The 12,307-nt window shown below is 40.4% G+C and overlaps 1 protein-coding gene across 1 annotated transcript in view; it reads left to right on the top strand.

Moving 5' to 3' along the window:
* The window catches only part of LOC122815800 (C-reactive protein-like), a 124,681-nt gene that overhangs the window by 65,981 nt on the left and 46,393 nt on the right, over positions 1 to 12,307 (top strand). The gene's annotated exons all lie outside the window — the stretch shown is intronic.

Here is a 12,307-nt window from a genome sequence, read left to right as displayed (position 1 = left end):
TCCGGACACAAGAAAAATGCTATTTGGTATTGAACAGTATATCAGTCTAATACAGACAGTTTCTTGGATGTGCGAAATCTGCTCAGCTTTCTACTTTGACACTTGAATGCAAAAAAATATGCACAGCATGAATGGTATTCTTTAAATCAGAGGAGATTAGAAAAAGCAAAGTTGAAACTCGACTGGACATCCAGTGACATTTATCCAGTCTTCGTCTTTCATGGAACTCTATATGAAAGGCATTTTATATATTAAACTGTAGCAGACACACACTTTGTTTAAAATTTTTGTCCAGTTATAAAAAAAACATAAAACTGAGTTTTGCATTTGCAGAATGTTGAGTAAAATATTCCCATTCCCCTGCTAAAAACTTTGCTCATTTTATTTAAGGAACACTGAGATGTTCACCCCAAAATTAGAAGCCTTAAAACTATATATAACACCGGTTACAAAAGTGCAAAGCTCAGCCCATATCAAAAAAGGTTTCTCTACGTCTCTGTAATATGATTAAACACAGAGGTAGCCTACCAAACTACCAGTATACTACACATTGACGCACTTATCTAAACTATCTGTTTCTGCTGTTATTAGAGAGTAGCCTGCAAAATTCTTGAACTCACAAGAAGATTCAGCCCGACATTTTCTATATCACAACATTGACTTTGGCTATGGAGAACTAGTTAGCCTTCCTGATATGTGAGTGTGTGTGTGTGTGTGTGTGTGTGTGTGTGTGTGTGTGTGTGTGTGTGTGTGTGTGTGTGTGTGTGTGTGTGTGTGTGTGTGTGTGTGTGTGTGTGTGTATATGATTTTGTTTGTGTGTGTGTGTGTGTGTGTGTGTGTGTGTGTGTGTGTGTGTGTGTGTGTGTGTGTGTGTGTGGCGCACATGTGCACATGTCTAAATGTGTTAAAGTAGAAAACCCAGTGTTAGTGCAATGCACTGTACAGAAATGGGTGAGGCTGTTCCTTGGCCAGCTCACAGCACTGTATGTTCAAAACAGATAAGTTTCATACCTGCTGAGTAGTTTAGCAGGCTTCCCCTCTTAACCAAATAAGCCTTGAAATGAGCAGGGCAGCAAAAGAATTCAAACTGTCAATTTACTGGGAGCTCCTGATAATGTTTGTAGATGCAAGCAAAGCCACGCTTTTAGTCCCTGACATAAATATCAAGACTCCAACATCTCTCACTCTCTCTGTAAATGTAAGCAGCAGTGTTTTTTTTTATTTTCTTACATAATCCAAAAATATTTATAAATGCTGATTTTGAAACGTCCCTTAGCTTGAAAATATGGAAATATCATGCACATGTCATGAGGAGTAACCTTTTCTAATGTTAACTTCACACCTACCTGCCTACACTGTGACCAAGTTACTTCAGTCAGGCAGCTTTTATTCACTTTTGTTTAATTGCAGTTTGCCATGTATTAACTTGTGTGAAATGCACTAGCAGTACACTGCAGTGTTTTACTTTTTAACTCAACCCCCCCCCGTGGTGTGGCCAAACAACAAAGGTGTCAGCCTTACATCCCCAGACTGGATACTTCCAATTCCTTGGCTGTACCCTGACACCATATCCATGAAAATCACAAACAAGATGACAGAGAAGACACACCCTTTGACAAGATCTGTGCTAACCTTGAACATATGCAACATATCAGTGAGAATGTGAATATGTCTTTCAAAATACTTTCTTCCTCCAAACATTCTGTACTTTTCTCTCTCTTTCTCCAAAACTTCTGTGCTATTGGGCCATGGCTTTTGACCCCCTGTGTGTAAGTCTTTATATCCTTGCTCATCTGTCCTTCACCTGCTTAAAAAATGTTAATTTCATCTTTAAATGCTTTATCAGTTTATTAAAAAATCACAATGCCAATTTCCATAGTTCATTATTTTCCATAACTTCATTTCCTTAAACACACCAACTACTTATTTGATTTAGTGCACTTAGTACAATAGTACAAGTCAGGCACCTCAGCTATAGTTATGTGCTTTTGCATGTCATGTCTAAATTCAGACATTAAGCAAAGTGCCTGGCAAGCTATCACACATGCAAGAAGGAGTTAGACTCTCTACAAGGGAGTCCACTCACCCCACATACTAAAAGCATGTTGGTTCTGTACTTCATGACTCTCTGGCAACATCCCCTGTGCATCAGTCTTTATAGACTGCCTCAAGGCTCTTTACCTGTATTCTGCCTCCTACGGGCTCTTGAGAGGAGATCTATGTCTGGCATACAAGTCATTGTCAAACCCCACTCTAATGGACCTCCTGCATATCTACAAAACAAACAGCACCAGAACTACCCATTCTAAACACTTAAACCATGCCTCTGACATAAACAGGACCTGCTGGACACACAAGTATGTATCCCAAAGACCACCCTGTCCTGGAACAGGCTCCCCATCCATGGCAGAGTTCCTCCCTAACACATTTCAAGTGTAACTTAGACAATTGGATGGAGAACAGGAAATTCATCCCTGGCTTGCCACCTAAGTCTTTAATGGACATAGACAACCTGTAAATAGTTCATCTCTCAGGCCAATGCTTGTAAATTTTTCATCTCTCAAGCCTCTGCTTACACTTATCAAGAGTACCAGAACTTGTCAGATACTTGGGATGCATAGTTAGCATTAAAAAGGCCCATGTGGTCATTACCCTAGTAAACACTTATTATAAACCTATGAACATACTGTCCCTGAATTCTGCTGCCATGTTTTTAAATTAATTCTATCTCCAGCATTCTTAGTCTTTACCTTTGAGACATTCATTGTGAAGATCACTATTTTAGTAGTGCTGACGTTTGGGACATCTCTGCAGAAGGTACATTGAGTGGTCTAAATTGAAAAGCTTTTCACGTTTCCCTTTTAAGACAGGTGGATGACCTGTGATCTTCCACCTGTAGTCAGCATTCCTGTAATAAAAGATGAATGCCTGTGCATTCCATCTCCATTTCTTTCTTGCTGTAGTATGAGAAAGGAAGATTTATATGTCGATGTGATTTCTGAGCATCGCCAGTCAGTCTAGCCCGACCCCTTTAACGTTTTCAGGTAAGTACTCATTCGTGGAAATAACTATAATTATTATTTCTATTATTCATTAGTAGTAAATCAGTTTTCATATGTGAGGGATAGACGTCACTTTCTAATGGTAAGAAGTGCATTTCTTGTAGAAATAAAATCCCTCATAAAGACAATCACAATCAAGGCTTGTTTTGTTTAGTTGCAGAGTTCAGCACTGGGCCTTGTACTAGGTTCAAGCAGAAGAACAATCTAGTAGCTGAAAGAGTAAAAGCTATCTACGACTATATGAAATGGAAAAGGCTGTGTTTTTTGTTCAAGGCTGTCATGGCATCAGCCAGATCATTGGTAGACACGCCATTAATAAAAAAGTAAAGAGGAGCATCCACAAATATAGGAATGCCTGGAGATGGATGGCATACATCGTGTCTCAAGACCTTCCTTCATGGCACTGAATCTAGTACAGCACCTTTGCAGAATCAACCCTGGTACCAAGTTGGACTGAGGCCTCTGACAATACCCCTCGACAGACTGCTCTACTCTCAGAGGGAAAGCAAATCTTCCTAGGCTGAAGTCCTTTAGCAGCTAGTTAGTCGTTATCTGTTCATGTAGGCACTGAGTTTGACACTCATATTTTGATAACCCAGGACAAAGGAACAATTACTCTAGCTCTGGTACCTAATGATAGCTGTGGTTCATAAATCAAAGTTGTCCATACCTGCCTGCAACCAGAACTTGAAAGATGGTCACTACTTACAAAATATAAAGTCTTAGGACTTAAAATTAAACAGTCATCACCACTGGGAGTCCCTCTGCCTGAAAAAGGAAAGGGAATCCCCTCATGGAATCTGAATCCTTGGACTCAGAGACAGACAAATCGGCTTATATATAACCGATATCCTCCTCCTCTTCTTGTGTATCAGATACATTATCTTCTCATATATATAACTGATATCCTCCTCCTCTTCTTGTGCGTCAGATACATTATCTTCTCATATATATAACCGATATCCTCCTCCTCTTCTTGTGCGTTAAATACATTATCTTCTCATATATATCCTCCTCCTTAAATACATTATCTTCTCATATATATAACCGATATCCTCCTCCTCTTCTTGTGCGTTAAATACATTATCTTCTCATATATATAACCGATATCCTCCTCCTCTTCTTGTGCGTCAGATACATTATCTTCTCATTCCTCTCCAGAGGATTTGTAATTTAGAGACACTCTCAACAGGATGAAGGATTCATTCAGCTGAGAAGTTAAGTATTAATGTGATGCCCAGAAAATGTATAGGGAGTTTCTGGGTTTAGCACAGCCAAAACTATTAGCTATTTCTTTATTTACAGAAGCCTTGAAGAAAACATTCACCTGTGCAGCACTGGAGCTGGTGTTTCAAAACCATACTCTCCAGTAGCCAAACTGTTCCTATAGATTGCAGCCTCTTATAGTTATTTGTATAAGAAACCTAACATCCAAACCAGTAATGGTATTCATGGATTCTAGCAAGGGATCCATCTGAACTACAATGAAGATACCACCCCCAGCAACAAGGAAAATATTGTTACAAGACATGACCAACCTGGGATGATGTCTACACATCTGCCACCATGACCATCATGCTATGAATTTCCAGACTCTCAAGATAAAATTCCAGGGGACTTCTCTGTTCTAAATAGAGGACAAGGCCTCAGAATATAAAGTGATAGATCTTTGCAACATATCTTCTTGGATCATAAGCACTGTATCGAGTGAGATTATGAGGCAGCAGATACATCATGCAAGGAAACAGAAATGGGGTCTTTCATGTACAGACATGATTAATTTATGACATAGAACATGTGAAAACACAGCTCCTCAGTGCTCAATTAGTTAACAAGTTTCTCTTTTGGATTGCAGTTTCAAAAAAGAAGATTACAAGTCAGTGAAACAATTGGTCAACTCTCCTGGTAAACACATTATGAATTACTCTATTAAAAGCTGTCTCAAGTTCCACAAGAGGCAAGACAAAAGTAACAGCCTAAAAGAAGCAAAGGCCAGTTTGGAAAAAAATAGTAAGCTAGCCAAAACAGGAATGTTGGGCAAGTCTGAATCATTTCTAGTGAACAACTATGACTTGAGAGAGAGTTTTCCTTCACATATCCATCAAGTCCAACCCCAACCCAGTCCCTGGCCAACCACACCTCCTTCCTTCATGCCTACCCAAAGAATAGGGTCATGTGGGACACTTTTGGAAAGAAATGGGAAATAAAATCAATCAAGACACCTGTGTCATAAGAATCTTGAGTCAGGTTAACAAACGATAGCTCATAAGAAGACCAAGGTGCTCAAGCATTTACCAAGTGCTGAGAGAAGAAGGACATCTAAATACATCTATACTATTGTATTTCCTAAAATGGGGGACCATATATAGAAACACAGAAAGAGAGAGAGTGAGACAGAGAGAGAGGGAAACCAGAAGAAGAGGAAGGCACATGATTTTAATCAAGGCTGTTTATAACACAAATAAAAGATGGCACTTGGAGGCCAGTTTTAGACTTTTCAAGGTTAAAGACATTTCTACAAGTGCCATAGTTCAAAATCCTACCATTGCAGATCCTGCTGCATCATCTCCTCTTTAAAGTCTTCATGGCTACCTTATATCTGAAGGATGCCTGCCTTCACATTACCCAGAACAAAATCCCTCAGGTACTACCTTAGATTTTAAAGCAGAGGGTATGCACTACCAATTTATTTTCCTGTCTTTTGGCTTATCTATTGAACTCAGGGTGTGTCAAAATGACATTCATCCAGTGATTATCTAATGCAGGACCAAGAGCATCCACATTAACATCCGAGTAGATGACTGTTTCATTCAGGCCCTTTTCAGGTAGGAGAAACAATCTAAGTGTTTCACCATGGCCTACTTGACTCCGTGACTCTTCCTCAAAATGCAGAAATCACAGCAGATACCCTCACAACAATTCCAGTGTAGGGAAGCCCTTTGGGACATTGACAGTAAAAGGATATTCTTTCAATCACAGAAGGTGGGATTTTTTATACTTCAGATTTCACTTTTGCACAGTGGCAATATCTGATTCCTGCCTGGGTCCATCTCAAGAACCTGGAGTACATGCCATGCAAAGTTCTGATAATCATGCTGGCAAGACTTCACAAGCAAAAGCTGTAGTAGTATTTGTGAACCAGATAGTGCCAGCATTCCTGTTCTTCACAGTGTCCCATCCTCCTAATGTCTGGTATCAGAGCTGTCATGGTATGCTGGTGCAGTGCAGAGAGATAAAGCACTAACTGCTCCCCAGACTTCCTCTGGCCATTTAGTGGCACAGGTGCTATGGTATCTGGGGTATGGGTTGGGGAGGATGGCAGCAAGTAGCCAATGCCAATTGCTCATCTTGTGGGAAGGGAAGATGACCAGGATCATTATAATAACAGCATTAAAAGCCCCGCAGGCTCCACACTGCAGGTGGTATAACACTTGGCCAGGAAATTGTGCATGTGGATATGTTTATATGTGTATATATATATATATATATATATATATATATATATATATATATATATATATATATATGTATATATATATATATATATATATATATATATATATATATATATACACACACACACACACACACACACACACACACACACACACATATAGATAGATAGGTGCATAAATATAGCACTATCTATTTTATCTATCTATAGATAGATAGATAGATAGATAAATATATCTTGGTATGTATAAGTTCATCTCCATCAAAGTGGATTGACTCATAATCATTTGACAGAAAAAATAGCAATCTCAGAAAATTGACAGTAAACGTATCATACCCCAAAACATAACCTTGGGCATGCAAACTCAAATATCAATGCTGTTGTGGTGGGGGGAGCAAGCCCCCCACACCCTGTGCTACTTATCTTTAGTAATGCTAAGATCACAACGGTGGAGAAAGAGCAGAATCCCTTCACCTCCATAACAGTTTGGTTGGTGATCAGCTCTATTGTTACATTTATGTATTTAATAGTGATTTGAAATGGACCTCTTGGGTCTTTCTTTCAGAACAGTCTATTTACATAAAAAGTATAATAACAGCATATACAGAAGCAAGAGCTGCCAGAACTATAGTAGGAGAAGCCTTAAAGAGCAAGAAAGTATCTACAAGAGCATAATACTGTCTGAAAGAGAAAGACAGGTAGGAAAGTAAAATCATATTTTAACAGAATGCAGTTATTTTTAAGTACACATTTTGCTTTTGTTGCAAAATTGTGGCATGATTTATGGTTCTTAAACTGAAGTAATCATCTTTTGCAACGATGCTGCAATGTTGCCTCAAAACCATGAGCTGTAAAGTTAAAAAAAAAAGAAAAAGAACAGCTCGATACACAGTAACATTTTCCATATCAGCTACAATTTGTATCATTAAGAAATCCACAGTCAGTTCTTAAAGTTCATAGTTTCTTTGGTTCATACTAGGCTGTTGATCAGATGGACCATTTGTAGCCTAGCCACATGATTCCACTTTGAATTTACCAAAGCATGAAATTAATACCTGACCCGCAACAGGATGAATTACTTTGGACCTAGTTGCTTACCCTTACCATAATAGCTTGAGGGCCAGGGCAGATATCTAACAGAATGAATTACTTTGGACCTAGTTTGGTCCATTTTCCAAGAGTACATTGAACAACAAGCAAAAACTGAGGGTAATGCTAATAAATGCTAGAAGTCTAAATCTCAAAATGCACTCCCTCGAGGTACTCCTTAAAATGGAAAACATTGATATCTGTGCAGTGACTGAGACCTGGTTCAAGGCTCCAGAGAGCACCCCTGCATTACCAGGCCAGCTAACCTGAACCGGAACACCAAAGGCAGAGGTGTGTCCATATTCATTAAGGATATCCACACCTCCAGGTTAGTTGCTCAGCATAATGCATCCGAGCTTATCCAAGTGCAACTAACTCTGAGCAAACTGCAGACCAAATTGTAGCTTGCTACAGATCCCACACCATGGCCCAGGTTTCTCATTCCTCTTTTTTTGATATACTGGAAAATATTAGGGTTCAACCAAACACCCTAATAATGGGCAATTTCAACTACTCCGCCATTAACTGGGAAAACTACTCATACCATCTCCTTTGCTCAACTCTTCCTGGAATTCATAAATTCCAATGCCCTGGATCAACTTATCAACACCCCCACCAGGGGCAACAATATCTTAGACTTAGTCATTACCAACATGAGTGACCAGTGTTCCACACCTGAAGTCAACTCCTTGTTGGTCAGATCTGACCATAAGCTAATCACACTAGATATCCACCTCCCATGCCCAACCCCAATTAAGGAAACCATGATAAAAAATTTCTCCAAAGCTAACTTCATGCTTCTTAAGACAGAAGTGGCAAACTTCAAGACACCCATGCAGATGGACAATACAGTTAGGACTGCTGAATCCTACACAAATGCACTCTATAAGCACTTATACAAGTGCACGGATCGTGCTATCCCAAACAGAACCAAGACGCTGTCCTCCAAAAAAGGAAGCCAATCTGGCGGTCCCTTGCCATAAACAAACTCTACAACAGAAGGAAAAAACTGTTGCAAAAGAGAGTAAAATCCTATAAGTGGAGGAGCTCCCTGGGCAGCCTCAGTAAGAAGCTGAGATCCCTTATAAGATCCTCCAAAGCTAGCTATGAAAACAAAATCGCCACTGATTCTAGGGACAACCGCAAAGCATTCTATAGCTATGTCAAGAATCTCAATGGCAACACCCAGATCTGCTATGAGTTACAGCACAACGGCACAAAAATTACAGAACCAACTGATATTGCCAACATCCTGGCACATAAGTTCAGTGCTAACTTTACCCCCCTTTCACCCCCTAAAGGGCCCATATCTATACAGAAAGAATTCAGAGTCCCTGCAATCACAACTATGCAGGTAAAATCTGCACTCTCTAAAGCCAAAAACACAGCATCCATGGGACCAGACAACATCCCAGGCTGCATTTTACATAAACTTCAGAATTAACTGGCTCCCCACCTAAGCAGCATGTTCAATCATAGCCTCCCATCAGGCTTTGTGCCCACTGAATGGTGCACAGCAACAGTTATCCCACTCCACAAAGGGGGAGCCACCACTGATCCCAAGAACTATCACCCTATTAGCCTGATGAGCCTGGTCTGTAACGCCATGGAACGTATCATCATGGAACTCATAAACAAAGACATTGGTAACCTCCAAACTCTGGACCCCACCCAGTTCAGGTTTGTGAAGGGAAGATCATGCCTTCTGAACCTGATCGACTTCTTTAAGGCAGTCACCAAAGCTGTAGACGAGGGTAAGGTGGTTCACGCAGCCTATCTTGACCTCACCAAGGCTTTTGACACCATCCCCCATTCTGGAATTATAGCTAAACTCACTAAACTAGGTATACAACCCTACATCATAAGATGGGTTGCCAATTGGCTCACTGACAGAACCCACACTGTAAAAGTTGCAGACTCCAAATCTGACTTCAAACCAGTAACAAGTGGAGTACCACAGGGTTCAGTCGTGAGAACTCTCCTGTTTGGTATCTACTTCTCTGAAGTACAGGCTAACACAGAAGGCCCTTGGCTAATGAATTTCACAGATGACTGCAAACTAGGAGCCATAGTTGAGTCCCCAAATGATGTGCACATCCTACAGAAGGGCCTCACTGAGACAGATGCCTGCTGTCAGAGCCATGCCCTCAAGCTCAATGCCAAAAAGTGCATTGTCATCCCCTTTGGTAAAATCTCTGAACCCATGAACTACCACATAGGTGGCAGTCTACTTAATGCCAAATGTGTGATAAGAGACCTTGAGATCCAGGTGGACAGTAGTCTCTCCTTTGATAATCACATCGCCACAGTAGTCAGGAAATCCTTCTATGTGGCTCACCTCATCACAAAAGGGTTCTCATCCAGGAAAAAGAGGTCATTGTTTCCCTCTACTCGGCTCATTATAGAGTACAATGCCCCTTTTGGAATGTACTTCACAAGTCATCTGCAGCAGATGGAAAAGCCACAGAAGTACCTCACAAAGAGGATTACTGGCCTGAAGCAGATGCCCTAAACTGACCATCTCAAAAAAACCCAGCTTTACTACTTTGCATATCGCCTACTCTGAGGTGATCTCTGCCTAACATATAAAGCTATGTCAAACCCAGAACTGCTGGACATGCTACACCTAAAGAAATCTCAATCCCTCTGAGCTACACGCTCTAGGGATCTAAACCGTGCAACCACAATAAACAGGACATGCTGGAGGGATAGATTCCTGTCCTAGAGACTTCCCATAGCCTAGAACAAGCTACCTATCTATGTCAAGCAAAGTTCCTCATTAGCACTCCTCAAGAAAAATCTTGATGAGTGGATGGAAAATAGGAAATACACCCCGGGGATCACTTCTGTGACTCTGCTTGACAGGGGCACAAGAAAATAACATTCTTGGGTGGCATAAGCCAGGGAACCTTGTTGGCTAGGCTTACGTAAGCCCTTGGGCCAATAGCCTAGTACCTACTTATGGACCTATGAACATTTATCCATTCAGTGTCCTGGGGCAATTGGGAATTTGGTCATCCTAGTAATGGCCTTCTGGACTGCATGCCTAGTAACAACTTATGAACATATGAACCTATGACTAAATCAATTTTGGGAGGGGGGGGTGTTTCATATGTGATCAGAGCATGGGTACCTGGGTTTGCCAAAGGACATCATGTTGCATTTCTTGGTATTTATTTGAGACCATGGTCTAAATACCAATTGTTAGTTCTTGTTAGGCCCTACTGTGGAATCTAGTGGTCATTTGGGGTCAGTTTGTAATTATCAGCAAACTTTGTCAGCCAAAGGCCCTTGGTGTCAGCTTCACATCATAGAAGTAGATACCAAAGAGGGGTGGTTTCTGTACAAATCCCTAGGATACCCTACTGGTAACTATTCTTTTGATTGACAGTGTACCTCCAACACTAACTGACTAGGTTCTGTTGGTGAGTCAGTTTGTTATCCAGGTGGTGAGATAGAGGTTTACATTTGTTTGATTAACTTATCAATGATGCCAGAATGTGGAATGGTATCAAAGGCTTTGGCTAAGGCCAGTTGTGCAGTGTGAACTGATTTGCCTGAGTCCAATGCCTCAGTAACATAGTCAAAAAATATGTAAGATCTAGGAGGCAGGATCAGTCTTTAATATAGTCAAACTGGTTTGTATCCAGGGTTTGAATTCTGCTTTGTCTTTGTTAGTGAGTTCCATAATGGGGTTCCTTATTGCCTTAAAGACTAGTTGATGAGATATATGGGTCTCTAGTTTCCCAGATCAGTAATGGTTCCCCATTTGTGGAGTGGAATGACTACAACAGTTTTCCATAAATCTGGCACAAATCCAGTGGAGAGACTAAGACTGAATACACTCAATAAGAGACAATGCTGGGTGAAGACAAAAAGACAGTCTGTCACATTAACCTGGCAGATTGGAGCTGGTTTTCTTAGCCTTGGAAGAAGCACCCAGGTCTTGCTCAGAGGTAATTGGGGGGGGGGGCATAGCTATACTAATGTGCCACTGACAGTTAAGTAGAGCTAAAGGAAAAAGTCTGAATGCAATTTGTCTACTAATATGTTTGTCTGCTAGTGAGTTGTGGGTTTTAGCATGCCCCCATCTCTTATTGAAAGAACTATACAGAATTGTACACCACAATCTCTTTAAATCAAATATTTGTTGTCTGTTGCATATGTAATGCAAGTCATTTATGATGGATTGATTGCAGCCTAAGATATTTCAAGCCATGACAGCATTATGTCATTTCTTGTCAGGCACTGGGGTGGAGAAATGGAAAGGACATACAAATAAAGCATTTCTATGGTCCTAGGATACTTCAGCCAGTGAGAGGGTTTTGGATCAGGTCTTGGGGAGGGGCAGGGGTAACTCCTAGCATATGAGATGGAAGAGAGCCACCAGAGCCAGCCGATGTCTGCTACATACAAACCAAAAATGCTGTATAAATACTGATCTCTGTATTAGTCACCATAGGGGTTTTGTTCAAAGTGATCATTATTTTGAAATACAGGGTAAGAAGGACAGTTCAGTAATCAATAATGTAAAAGGTCTAATAAGCTGCTAAGATTATTTTTTGGATTCTGCTCAGCCAAATAAATTCATATAACAGTCTTGCCTGACAATGCAAAAGCTATCACACCATCCTGATAGTTTAATTTCACTTTCTCTTTTCTTGTGTTTTGCTTATAAATACTTTGCTCATATCATTTTTGG

Source organism: Protopterus annectens, chromosome 11.part0 (assembly GCF_019279795.1).
Source record: "Protopterus annectens isolate FY-2018-M chromosome 11.part0, PAN1.0, whole genome shotgun sequence".
NCBI classification, from domain to species: domain Eukaryota; kingdom Metazoa; phylum Chordata; order Ceratodontiformes; family Protopteridae; genus Protopterus; species Protopterus annectens.
Note: the sequence above shows the minus strand (reverse complement) of the source record. Positions and strands in the feature narration are given on the sequence as shown.